The following is a 13951-nucleotide window of genomic DNA, read 5'->3' as shown; positions in this document are numbered from 1 at the left end:
GCCACCATCACCCTGATACCAAACCAGACAAAGATACTACAAAAACAGAAAATTAGAGACCAATATCACTGATGAATATAGATGCAAAAATCCTCAACAAAATACTAGCAAACAGAATCCAACAATGCAGTAAAAGGATCATACACCATGATCAAGTGGGATTTATCCCAGGGATGCAAGGATTCTTCAATATATGCAAATCAATCAATGTGATACACCATATTAACAAACTTAAGAGGAAAAACCATATGATCATCTCAAGAGATGCAGAAAAAGCTTTTGACAAAATTCAACACCCATTTATGATAAAAACTCTCCAGAAAGTGGGCATAGAGGGAACATACCTCAACACATTAAAGGCCATATACGACAAACCCACTGCAAACATCATTCTCAATGGTGAAAAACTGAAAACATTTCCTCTAAGATCAGGAACAAGACAAAGATGTCCACTGTCACCACTATTATTCAACATAGCTTTGGAAGTCCTAGCCACGGCAATCAGAGAAGAAAAAGAAATAAAAGAATCCAAATTGGAAAAGATGAAGTAAATCTCTCACTGTCTGCAGATGACATGATACTATACATAGAGAATCCTAAAAATGCCACCGGAAAACTACTAGAGCTAATCAGTGAATTTGGTAAAGTTGTAGGATGCAAAATTAATGCACAGAAATCTCTTGCATTCCTACACACTAATGATGAAAAATCTGAAAGAGAAATTAAGGAAACACTCCCATTTACCATTGCAACAAAAAGAATAAAATGCCTGGGAGTAAACCTACTTAGGGAGACAAAAAACCTGTATGCAGAAAACTATAAGACACTGATGAAAGAAATTAAAGATGATACAAACAGATGGAGAAATATACTATGTTCTTGGATTGGAAGAATCAACATTGTGAAAATGACTCTACTACCCAAAGCAATCTACAGATTCAATGCATTTCCTATCAAATTACCAATGGCATTTTTTACAGAACTAGAACAAAAAATCTTAAAATTTGTATGGAGACACAAAATACCCTGAATAGCCAAAGCAGTCTTAAGGGAAAGAAATAGAGCTGGAGGAATCAGACTCCCTGACTTCAGACTATACTACAAAGCTACAGTAATCAAGACAATATGGTACTGGCACAAAAACAGAAACATAGATCAATGGAACAGGACAGAAAGCCCAGAGATAAACCCATGCACCTATGGTCAACTAATCTATGACAAAGGAGGCAACGATATACAATGGAGAAAAGACAGTCTCTTCAATAAGTGGTGCTGGGAAAACTGGACAGCTACATGTAAAAGAATGAAATGAGAACACTCCCTAACACCATACACAAAAATAAACCCAAAATAGATTAAGGACCTAAATATAAGGCCAGACACTGTACGACTCTTAGAGGAAAACATAGGCAGAACACTCTATGGACATACATCCCAGCAAGATCCTTTTTGATCCACCTCCTAGGGAAATAGAAATAAAAACAAAAATAAACAAATGGGACCTAATGAAACTTCAAAGCTTTTGCAAAGCAAAGGAAACTACAAACAAGATGAAAAGACAACCCTCAGAATGGGAGAAAATATTAGCAAACGAATCAATGGGCAAAGGATTAATCTCCAAAATATATAAACAGTTCACGCAGCTCAATATTAAAAAAACAAACAACCCAATCCAAAAATGGGCAGAAGATCTAAACAGACATTTCTCCCAAGAAGACATACAGATGGCCAAGAGGCACATGAAAACCTGCTCAACATCACTAATTATTAGAGAAATGCAAATCAAAACTACAATGAGGTATCACCTCACACCAGTCAGAATGACCATCATCAAAAAATCTACAAACAGAAAATGCTGGAAAGGGTGTGGAGAAAAGGGAACCCTCTTGCACTGCTGGTGGGAATGTGAATTGGTACAGCCACTATGGAGAACAGTATGGAGGTTCCTTAGAAAACTAAAAATAGAATTACCATATGACCCAGCAATTCCACTACTGGGCATATACCTAGAGAAAACCGTAATTCAAAAAGACACACGCACCCCAATGTTCATTGCAGCACTATTTACAATAGCCAGGTCATGGAACCAACCTAAATGCCCATCGACAGATGAATGAATAAAGAAGATGTGGTACATATATACAATGGAATATTATTCAGCCATAAAAAGGAACAAAACTGGGTCATTTGTATAGACGTGGATGGATCTAGAGACTGTCATACAGAGTGAAGTAAGTCAGAAAAAGAAATATCGTATATTAACGCATATATGTGGAACCTAGAAAAATGGTATCGATAAACCGGTTTGCAGGGCAGAAATAGAGACATAGATGTAGAGAACAAACGTATGGACACCAAGGGGGGTAAGTGGCGGCGGAGGGGGGTGGTGGTGTGATGAATTGGGAGATTGGAATTGACATATATACACTAATATGTATAAAATGGATAACTAATAAGTACCTGCTGTATAAAAAAAATAAAATTCAAAAAAAAGAAAACTATGAACAAGGATAAATGATATGCATGCTGAAATGTTTATAGAGACCTGTACTGATGTCTTCAGTTTACTTTGAAGTGCATCAAAAAATAACAGGGATTGATGGATGCAAATAGGGAATCAATAAACGAACAGATATGTGATCAAATAAATATAACAGTATGACATTAATAATAGAATCTAAATGATGGGTATTTGAATGTTCAATGTAAAATTCTTTCAATTGTTCTGTATGTTTGAAAAATTCAGTTATAAAATGTCAGAAACACATACCAACAGGCCCAAAAGTTGCTCCTGGATATAGCTCTCTAAAAGACTGTTCATTCATTTATTCATTCCATAAACAATATGCATGAGCTGAGACTCTACTGTGTGTTAGGCATGAGTTCAAATCCTGGGTCTGCCATTTAGTAAAAGTTTGAACTCGGGCAAGTCACTTCACCTCTCTGAAACTTGCCTTCTTATCTGTTCAGTAGGGAGAATAATAACTTCACTAATTGGCGTGAGAAAGGTGAGGTGTTCCATTTTCAAGGCCAGGCCCATGCAAGTGGTTGCTTCTGGCTTTTGCAAGTCCTCCAGCTGGTTTGGGGCAACAGGGAGGCTGGCTGTGTCCACTAGGAAAGCACTGTCAAACTGTGGGCCTGGGGAAGTAACTTGAGAACAGGCAAGTGGGTAAGTACCTCAGGAGGTAATAAAGCACAGAGCCGGCCAAGGAGCAGAAACCCGGGCCTGAGAAGCTGTCCAGGAGTGTGCTTTATGAGCCTCTGAACAGCAGAGCTCTCTGGAGCACAGGAAACCGTGCATCAAAAGTGCAGCAGGCTTTCTAGTGGCCAAATCCAATCAGGCTCTAATTAGGCTAAGTTTTAGGAGGCAACAGCCTTGGGCAGCAAATATCTCTACACAACAAAGTGGTGACATATAAGGCTTTGTCACTGAGACTCAACATCTAACCCTGAAGTCTGGTTCAAGGATTAGATTCTTTTTTTTAATTTTTATTTTTATTGAAGTATAGTTGATTTACAATGTTGTGTTAGTTTCAGGTGTACAGCAAAGCGATTCAGATATATATATATATATACATATATCTGTATATACACTTCTTTTTCAGATTCTTTTCCATTATAGGTTATTACAAGATATTGAATATAGTTTCCTGTACTATACAGTAGGTCTTTGTTGTTTATCTATTTTATATATAGTAGTGTGTATCTGTTAATCCCATACTCCTAATTTATCCCTCCCTACCTTTCCCCTTTGGTAACCATAAGTTTGTTTTCTGTCTTGAGTCTGTTTCTGTTTTATAAATAAGTTCCTTTGTATCATTTTTTTTAGATTCCACATATAAGCGATATCATATGACATTTGTCTTTCTCATAAAAAAGAATGAAATAATGCCATTTGCAGCAACATGGATGGACCTAGAGATTAACATACTAAGTGTAGTAAGTCAGACACAGAAAGACAAGGATTAGATTCTACAGGCTTTATATACCCTCTCTCCACAGCACAACCAGCAGGTTCAGGGAACTGATAAGGTTGATGAAAACAGCATGTGAAAAAAACTAAAAGATTGCCTTATATTTAAAGAATATTTTGTTGTTTTAAAAATGTATATAAACCCTTTATGAATACAGTTTTAGTTTAAGGTATGTTAAGACAGCAACATAGGATAGAGAATTGTAACTTTTATGATAGGATATGTGAGGCTCTTCAGCCAAATAATCTTTTCTGAAAAAGCTGATACACATGCCCCAACCAGTGATTAGAGGTCCAATCTTCTGAAACCCCCAGAGGATATGCTATAGCAGATCATGAAGCGACTTAGGAGGATATTGTTCTGTCAATGAGAGTCAGTGTTCCATGACATTTCTTGAGGCCCCATTACGCATGGAGATGCTTAGGTTTCAGACTGTAGATGTGGATTGGAACCTCTAGGGAGCATATGTGGTGGGTTAACCACAACATATGGAGACGAGGGAGGAAAGAATTCGTCACTCCATTGTTTTCTACAGACTCTACTCCTTAGTTTGCTCCTCAAGTATAAAGTAAGAAGGCTGTTTGGGGGGCACTGTTATATATTTATCTATGCCAGATGGTTCTTTTCTTACCTTCTTATTGCTTTATAAGCTCCCAACACTACTCCTATCCCTTCCCTGTGTAGCCTGGATAGGTTAGTAACTCCTATGTACTCCCAGAGCTCTCTACACTCACCTCTACTGTTCCATGCACTTACTGCATAGTACTGAAGTTGTCTGTTCGTGAGTCCGTCTCCTCTGCTCTACTGGGAACTCCCCAAAGACAGAGACTAGGTCTTTCTCATATCTGTTTCCCCAGCACCTATGGGTGCTTAGTAGATGTATGTTGGACAGTTTGGGGGAACTTGAGGGTATTAACTGAGTTTTATTTTAACCTTGTAATCTAACAGTACCTTATACACAGTAGGTGTTCCATGTATATCTTCTCTGATAAAAGTAATTTTTAAAGGGCTTAAAGATATATGGTACTGTCATACAGAGTGAAGTAAGTCAAAAAGAGAAAAACAAATACCATATGCTAACACATATATATGGAATGTAAAAAAAAATGGTTCTGAAGAACCTAGGGGCAGGACAGGTATAAAGATGCAGATGTAGAGAATGGACTTGAGGACACAGGGAAGGGGAAGGGCAAGCTGGGACAAAGTGAGAGAGTGGCATGGACATATATACACTACCAAACGTAGAATAGATAACTAGTGGGAAGCAGCCGCATAGCACAGGGAGATCAGCTTGGTGCTTTGTGACCACCTAGAGTGGTGGGATAGGGAGGGTGGGAGGGAGACACAAGAGGGAGGAGATATGGGGGTATATGTGTATGTATAGCTGATTCACTTTGTTATACAGCAGAAACTAACACACCACTGTAAAGCAATTATACTCCAATAAAGATGTTTAAAAAAAAGATATGTGGTACTTTATTTGGCTTACCAAATGCTTTCGCATTATGTCACATGATCCCCACCATGAGCTTGTTAGGAACCAAATCAGATATAACAATTGTCATTTGACATGTAAGGGAACTGCCTCACAGCAGTTAATGGACTTTTGCAAGGCCACACAGCTAATGTGAACTCAGTGGGTACTCTGAATCTACCCTACTGCTCTACACTGCCCATGTTTCTCTACTATCTATAAAGATGGAACTGAGAATGTTGGATACCAACATGGTTTCCTGGACTTCCTAGTTATTAGATTCTTCTCTCTCCTGCTGGACAAGAACAAGGTAACCCTGGTACATGCTGACAGTCATTATGAGCAGCTGAATCAACCCATCTTGAAGCCTACCCTTTCCCTGGATTTCCTGTTATGTGAGATAATTTCCAGTTACAGTCAGTTTCAGTTACTTGCAGCCTAAGCATACCTGATGGATGAGGCTTGTTGACTAAGTTCTTTGAAGATGGGGCCCAGCCATTCTCCCAGCCTGGTCTTCTCTACAGTCCTTACAGCTTGGCTGGCTACAGTGGACTATTCTTGTGGGAGTGGGGAAGAAAGGTTGTCAGAGAGGTTCCTGAAACAAAAGTTAGCTTCTTGCTCAAGGGACCACCAGTTATGAAGCCATGTTAATGAAGCAGAAGCTGGCAACGAAATCAATAGAGATGTAATGTATTCTCCACCCCAACCCCACAAACTGGTATCCTCCCTGGCAGTGCTGGAGGAGAAGGGGCAAGAACATTTACATCAGTTCCAACAGATAGGCCTCAGGCCCCCCTTAGAGAGACTGCAAGCCAGCATCTCCCCAGAAGTCAGGGGTCTACAATTGGTCACATTAGGACAGCAGTTTTCACCCCCAAATCCCAAAGGGCTTTACAGCACTGTGGGTAAGAGAAAGTTCCAGAGACATGACTGTACGTCTCAATTCTATTAAGCATTCATTGTGTGGTTGAGACACACTCTTGAAATATTTCCATTTTGCAGTAAGAGAATGGAAATAGTATTTGCTCTTTCCCTCCAACTCAAGGATATTGGAAATGTGAATAACATTCAGGATGTATGTAGTAAGACCAGGAAAGTGCCTTGCATCAGCTTCAGGTCTGGACCCTGGAGTAGTTTAGAGGATTACAAACAGAACAGTTCCATCTACCAGCATTCTCTATGTTAAGAAACAAGCATGTATTGAGTGTCTACTACTATGTTCTGGGTTCTGAGCTAGGCTATGGGACTACATGATGGAGTCACTGTCTCTGCCTGCAAGAAATTTCCAATATAGTGAGAGAGACAGGTGTATCAATCCAGACATGGAATATGAGAATTTCAGTGTTATTGCCATCTGTGGGGAGAACTTGAGAGATGAGGCCAGAAAGATGATCTGGGATGAGATGAACCATGAATGCAGAGAGAATCCTCAAAATATTTAAAAACCAGAACATCAACTTGAGGATATGGGGAGGGGGAAGGGTAAGCTGGGACAAAGTGAGAGAGTGGCATGGACATATATACACTACCAAATGTAAAATAGATAGCTAGTGGGAAGCAGCCACATAGCACAGGGAGATCAGTTCGGTGCTTTGTGACCACCTAGAGGGGTGGGATAGGGAGGGTGGGAGGGAGGGAGATGCAAGAGGGAAGAGATATGGGAACATATGTATATGTATAACTGATTCATTTTGTTATAAAGCAGAAACTAACACACCATTGTAAAGCAATTATACTCCAATAAAGATGTAAAAAAATAAAAATAAAAAATAAAAACCAGAACATCAGGAGCACTGACCAAGCAGAACAGATGTAGATCAACACACGAAACAGTGTCCTCCAGGCTCCCTGCTGTGCTGGGCACTATCCCTTTAGTTGCTGGGTCTTGCGGAGGTTAAAAATGGGTCCAGGAGTGGGGAACAGGGCAGAAGGAGGGATCTTGAGGGGACAAAGAGGAGCAGCTGGTATTAAAATATTCCACAATTTTAACAAGAGGTGTGACTATATCAGTGTCCTGCTTCAATGTCATGTGAAGGAACATGTATGTTACCTTGTGGGCAACCAGGAGCCCAGGAATTCCATGTGGGTTGGAAAGGGCACTTTAGCAGCAGTATGGAGGATGGACTGGATTGGGGCAGCATGCAGCCAGGGAGACAAGCAGAAACGCTTTGCAATACACCAAGGAAGATAGATAACAGGGCTTACTGCAGTGGCAACAGGGCATGTATTTCTGTAAGCATGCTCAAAGATGTTTGCACAAATCCCCATCTCTATATACCACCTTTGTTCCTAAGAGTTCTCCAGTCTTTTTGCTGTCATGGCTCCAATATCCTAGCCCATTGCAAGCTTATACACACAAACACATATATACACAAATACATACACGTGTACACTTGTGTGACAGGCCCTGTTTAAGTATACACACTCAACTAGTGGCTGGCAGGCTATAATTATGGCAAGTAAGAGGCCTGCCAAGAAAAATTCATTTAAATATTGAGGTCATCCTATTCCCAGATGCAGGAGAGTGGCTGCAGTATAAACATCTACCTTCATGATACCAACCTATGTTATGGATCGTCCTCTCTAATTTTCCAAGCATAGTCACACAATTATCTCATTTGTTTTCTTAACAATGGTCCTGGGAGGTGGATAGGACTGGTATTATTTAGTTCCAAGGTATAGATAGGGAAACTGAGGTTTGGAAAGAAGGTCACTCGTAATGGGTCGGTGGTACCACTAGGACTAAGATGCCTTCTGCCTCTTGTCTCTGTTTTGTTCTTCTGCCTCTGTCTCCTGTTTCTCTCAACCTTCCATGTGGCGGCCTCCTTCAGAATAATTCCTGATCATTCTTGCTCCCACGTCCTGCAAACAAATACTAATTCTAATGCACATTGCTAAGAGAGTACTGTGGATGACTCAGAGTCTCCAACCCTATCCTCCACGGCCCTGCTCAAGTATTACCATCCCCTCCAGGAAATCTGCCCTGGGACACCAGTTCAGTAACCTCAACCCCTTCTCCTTTAATATTTAGTTTGTATTACTGCCTTAGTGCTTTCTTTATTCTCTCCTATTGTGTTCTGATTTCTCCATCTGTGACTTCTGTTTCCCTGGCTTCTTTTTTCTCCCTGCCTAGCACAAGGCTTGGCACACAAGGGAACACTTAATAAAGCATTGTTAATGAATAGCTGGATCCAATAGAGCCTTACTCTGGCATTGTAATGCCTGAAATTCCCAGTTCACAACAAAGCACTCTGAATGTGTGTGTGTGTGTGTGTGTGTGTGTGTGTGTGTGTGTGTGTGTATCCATGCACCACTCATCCAGTGACCCTGAGGATAACTAAATCAATGCCTTCAAAGTGCAGCATCAGCACATAGTTATTGTACATTCCAGTAGGAACTGAAGCAAGGCAACTTTTTTCCCTCTAATTTTTTAAAAAATAAATATTGCTCCGGTTCCAAGTGGTATATTTTTGACATCTTGTGTACATTTCTGAAATAGAGTCCAGATGAGAAATGAGCTCGTGTATGTCCATCTCAACCGGAGAACAGTAGATTCCTATTCATGGACAATTTCATTTCTGAAATCCCAATTGCGGAAAAAAGCCTAGGGAGCAGGTTGCAGGAAAGAACGAGGCCAACGTGGAGTGACTGCTTGACAATCTCTTTGAGGCTTGAGGACAAGAGCAGGGCATGAGGAAGAGAAGAAAGAGGCACTAAAATGTTACCCTCCCCTCTCATACCTGCCCATTTAGATTTCTAAGGGACATGAATGGGAAGGCAGCTGATGGCTGATCCCAAGCGGGCAGGATACTTGTAAAACACCCTTTAGATATGAGGGTGGCCAAAGGCAGGTGAACCTCAAGAAGAGAACTAGGTAAAGCAGGTCCCAGAGAACACCACCCACTAGTTTGCATGGAGGGAAATGCCTCCATAGAGTCCCAACTGAGAATGAAGTAATAATTTTTCTACCTCTTTTATAACGTGTAACATTGCCCAAGTACCTACCATGTACTAGGTACTGTTCTTGGCACTTATAAACATCAACTACTTTGTACTGTTGGGATTCACATTCTGATTTTACAGGTGAGGAAACTGAAGCTCAGAGAGAAATTAAGTCATTTACCTGTCATCACACAGTCTGGCTGACTGCACATTCTGGGTTCTTTCCATTGCACCACTCTGCCTTCCTCAGGTATATTCAGTGAGCTCTGGCAACAAGAAAAAAGCTGAAAACCACTCCCAGTGAGCACTTGGTCTTAAACGATGAGTGAGACATCGTCTAATGGAGAAAAAGAGGAAAACGGTATTCATTCCTGGCTGAAGGAATAGCAGATGCAAAGGGGCCGATGAAGGAAAGAAAAAAGCACATTCGGGAAAGTGGTAAATAGTTTTGTGGGGTTACTTGAGAGTGAGTACAGGTGATGAAACACGAGGCTAGAGCAGTTGAGGCCAGTTTATAAAGGGTCTCATCTATCACGTTAAGGAATGTGGTTTTCTCTCTGAGGAGATAAAAAATACTAGAAGAGAGGGAGTAGAGATCACACCTCTGTTTTAGAAAGAGCACTGAGGCAGCCATGTGGGCAGACAGTTCGGAAGAGGCACTGACTGGCTGCAGGGAGACCAAGTTGGGAACGTGTGGTAACAGTCAAGGCGAGAGTCAGGGTGGTGAAACAAATGGAGGCCCAGCTCGTAAAATGCTGCCTCCAGAACAGTCATTGCAAGTCAGCCTCAGTCTAACTTCAAAGCTTGGATTCCAGGCTTTGCAGTACCTACCCCCACAGCCCTTAAACACTGCATGTGTTGCTTTGGCCTCAAAACTAGTAACAAGTCTTGTTTTGTCCCTTGGGCCTTGCCATTTGTCTCCATCTTCTAAGCTGGTGGCTTTGTAGCTCCCCTGAGCCTAGCCTAGCCCAGCAGTCTGGGGAGGGAGGAGAGAAGTCAGGTAGGCTCCAAGCAGAAAGGGCCCTGATGAACACATGTTTCACGTTCCCCACATTGCATGGCAATTCAAAACCAAACCCTATGGGATTGTTTTCTTAAAGATTTGGGATGGGTTTGGGGCTTCTTCTCTTTCTTTCTTTTTCTTCTTTTTTTATTATGTGTGTTTCTGGACTGCAAATATTTCCTCTGTCCTTGAGTTAAGTAATAGCAGAGGGTGAGAGAAGATGAAAATTTGCAGCAATGCAGAAAAGATGTTTCTGGAAAAGTCCAGAGGAGGGAAGGAAATCCAGTGTGGGGGCTCATAGCAATGTTCAGAGAAGGCCAGAGAATGTGGCTGTGGAGGGGTGGCAGTGGGGTTTCAGCTAGGGCAAGTGTATAGAAGTCAGGCAAAAGCCTACCTAAGGGACATGGCCCCTGACATGCAGGCTAGTTGCAGCCCTTGGCTCCTCTGCAATCAGCACTCAGATTGATTTTGCTCTGGTCATCAGCAGCTGTATAGCACCAGCACAGCCTGCAAGGTGTGGGCTCTTCCTGTTAACCATGGAAATTAAAGCACTAAAATGAACCAAAAGCACTTTACAGGTAAAGGCAGCCAACAATGCACTCCTCAGAAGCCCATGCTCCCCAAGAACTGGAGGATCTTACAAAAACCTCCCAGGCTTCCCTCTATATATAACTGTACAATTCTGAAATGGAGCCTAGATGAGAAGCCAGGTCATGTGTATGTCTCTCCCAGTCTGAGAACAGTAGATTCCTACTCATGGACAACTTTATTCTTGAAATTCCAATTGTATAAAAAAGACTAGTGGAAAATAGATAACTAACAAGGACCTACTGTATAGCACTGAGGACTACGCTCAGTATTTTTTAATAACCTATAAGGGAAAAGAATCTGAAAAAGTATATACACATACATAGAATTTATACACACACACACACACACACACACATATATATATATACACCTGAAACTAACACAACATTGTAAATCAACTATACTGCAATATAAAAAAAGACTAGTGGAACAGGTTTTATTTTATTTTCCATCTCACTCCCTTTCTATCATTTCCCTTAAGATATAATGAGAGAGCCTCCCCGGCGCGGCGCACTCCCTGCCGGCCGCAGCCTGACACGCCGCGCGGCCCCCCAGTCTCCCCGGCCACCTCCCCCAGGCATGGCCCAGGGCCTCGCCTCACTATGGCAGCAGCACGGCACAGCACCCTTGACTTCATGCTCGGCACCAAAGCTGATGGTGAGACCATTCTGAAAGGCCTCCAGTCCATCTTCCAGGAGCAGGGGATGATGGAGTCGGTGCACACCTGGCAGGACCATGGCTATTTAGCGACCTACGTAAACAAAAACGGCAGCTTTGCCAATTTGAGAATTTACCCGCATGGATTGGTGTTGCTGGACCTTCAGAGTTACGACGGTGATGCGCAAGGCAAAGAAGTTGACAGTCTTTTGAACAAAGTAGAAGAAAGAATGAAAGAATTGAGTCAGGACAGTACTGAGCGGGTGAAGCAATTACCACCCATAGTTCGAGGAGGGGCCATTGACAGATGCTGGCCCACTGCAGATGGCCGCCTGGTTGAGTACGACATAGATGAAGTGGTGTATGATGAAGACTCACCTTACCAGAACATTAAAATTTTACACTCAAAACAATTTGGAAATATTCTCATCCTCAGTGGGGATGCTAATTTGGTGGAAAGTGATCTGGCGTATACCTGGGCCATCACGGGCAGCAGCAAAGAAGATTACACTGGCAAAGATGTACTGATTCTAGGAGGCGGAGATGGGGGCATATTATGTGAAATAGTCAAACTGAAACCAAAGATGGTCACTATGGTAGAGATTGACCAAATGGTGATTGACGGATGTAAGAAATACATGCGAAAAACATGTGGTGATGTCCTAGACAATCTTAAAGGAGACTGCTATCAGATTCTAATAGAAGACTGTATTCCAGTACTGAAGAGGTACGTCAAAGAAGGGAGAGAGTTTGATTATGTGATTAATGATTTGACAGCTGTTCCAATCTCCACATCTCCGGAAGAAGATTCCACATGGGAGTTTCTCAGACTGATTCTTGACCTCTCAATGAAAGTATTGAAACAGGATGGGAAATATTTTACACAGGGGAACTGTGTCAATTTGACTGAAGCCCTGTCACTCTATGAAGAACAGCTGGGGCACCTGTATTGTCCTGTGGAATTCTCGAAGGAGATCATCTGTGTCCCTTCATACTTGGAATTGTGGGTATTTTACACTGTTTGGAAGAAAGCTAAACCTTGAAAATCAATTTCCCCTAATCATGTGTGCTGCAAATAGCCTTCCTGACCTTCATATGCTGTACATGACATCGAAAGGAGTCAGGCAATTAATTGTGAATTCCTTCAAGTTTCCTTTTTTTAATTATTTTTTAATTTAAAAATCAAATGGAAAATGTATATTTTGATGAAATAGGGTGTTATTTTTTTGAAGGATGATTAGACAGCACAGTGAAGGCTGCTAAATGCACTGAACCTCTAGAATGTGATTTTTGTTTTTGTTTTTCTGTGTGGGCTTCTTTTGTTTCTGTTTTGGTAGACTTCAAATTTGATTGTTTGGAGGAATGAACATCATTGTTTTCTTCTGGAGGGAAGCTCTTGACGGGAGTTTCTTTTTCCCCCAAATTGACATAGGTATTAAAATTTGGTGCTTATAAGGAAAGACTTTAAAAAATGAATAGCAATGCTTCGATTAAAATTACAAATGAGAAAAAAAAAGATATAATGAGAAAGTACAGCTGAAGTCTTCCGACAATGTGTAGCATTTAGGGGAACAATTATTTATAATTTTTAATGAATAGCTTTGTTGAGATACAATTTGTATACCATAAAATTATCATACCATAAAATCCACCCATTTTAAGTATATTTCAAAGGTTTTTAGCACATTTATAGAGTTATGCAGCCATCACCACCACATCTAATTTTAGAACATGTTCATACCCCCAAGAAAGAAACTGAGCTCATATTCAGTCAGTCCATGTTCCTACCCACAGTCCTAGGCAACCACTAATCACTTTGTGTCTCTATAGATAACCCTTTCTTATAAATGGAATGATAAAATGTATGGTCTTTTGTGCCTGGTTTCTTTCACTTAGCATGTTTTTGTGGTTCCATCCATATTGTGGCATGTATCAGTGCTTCAATTCTCTTTATTGCCAAATAGTATGCCATTATATGAGGTATAATAGTTCGTTTATCTAGTCACCATTAATGGACATTTGGGCATTTCTGCGTTTTGACTATGAGGAATGATGCTGCTAAGAATATTCGTGTACAAGTTTTTGTGTAGACATATGTTTCCATTTCTTTTGGGTAGATATCTAAGAGCAGAATTGCTGGATCATATGGTAATTGACCATAGATCAATGATGTATGATTTTATTGCTGGACACTCAATTCTATTCCATTTATCTATATATGTCTTTCCTTATACCAGTACCACATTGTCTTGATTACTGTAGCTTTGTACTAAGTTTGAATTTAAGAGGTGTGAGTCCTCCAACTTTGTT

At 40.9% G+C, this 13951-nt stretch overlaps 1 protein-coding gene and 1 pseudogene across 5 annotated transcripts in view; one reads left to right on the top strand and one right to left on the bottom strand.

The window, feature by feature from the left end:
* Window positions 1-13951, bottom strand: part of SHROOM4 (shroom family member 4) — a 219777-nt gene that overhangs the window by 131876 nt on the left and 73950 nt on the right. For 2 of the 5 annotated variants that reach the window (XM_089904541.1, XM_089904542.1), the window contains exon 1: window positions 1-13951. This exon is cut by the window's left edge and continues 16709 nt beyond it. The exons of 1 other annotated variant lie outside the window; for it this stretch is intronic. The gene's annotated coding sequence lies outside the window, so the exon portion shown is untranslated. 2 more of the 5 variants (XM_089904540.1, XM_089904545.1) reach the window with 2 other exon arrangements.
* On the top strand, window positions 11495-12786 carry LOC111169469 (spermine synthase pseudogene; annotated as a pseudogene).

This window comes from Delphinapterus leucas, chromosome X (genome assembly GCF_059928025.1).
Source record: "Delphinapterus leucas isolate spDelLeu-1000000601 "Yukka" chromosome X, BTC_Dleu_Yukka2, whole genome shotgun sequence".
Taxonomy (NCBI): domain Eukaryota; kingdom Metazoa; phylum Chordata; class Mammalia; order Artiodactyla; family Monodontidae; genus Delphinapterus; species Delphinapterus leucas.
The sequence above is the reverse complement of the archived record's forward strand: the minus strand, read 5'-3'. Positions and strand labels throughout refer to the sequence as shown.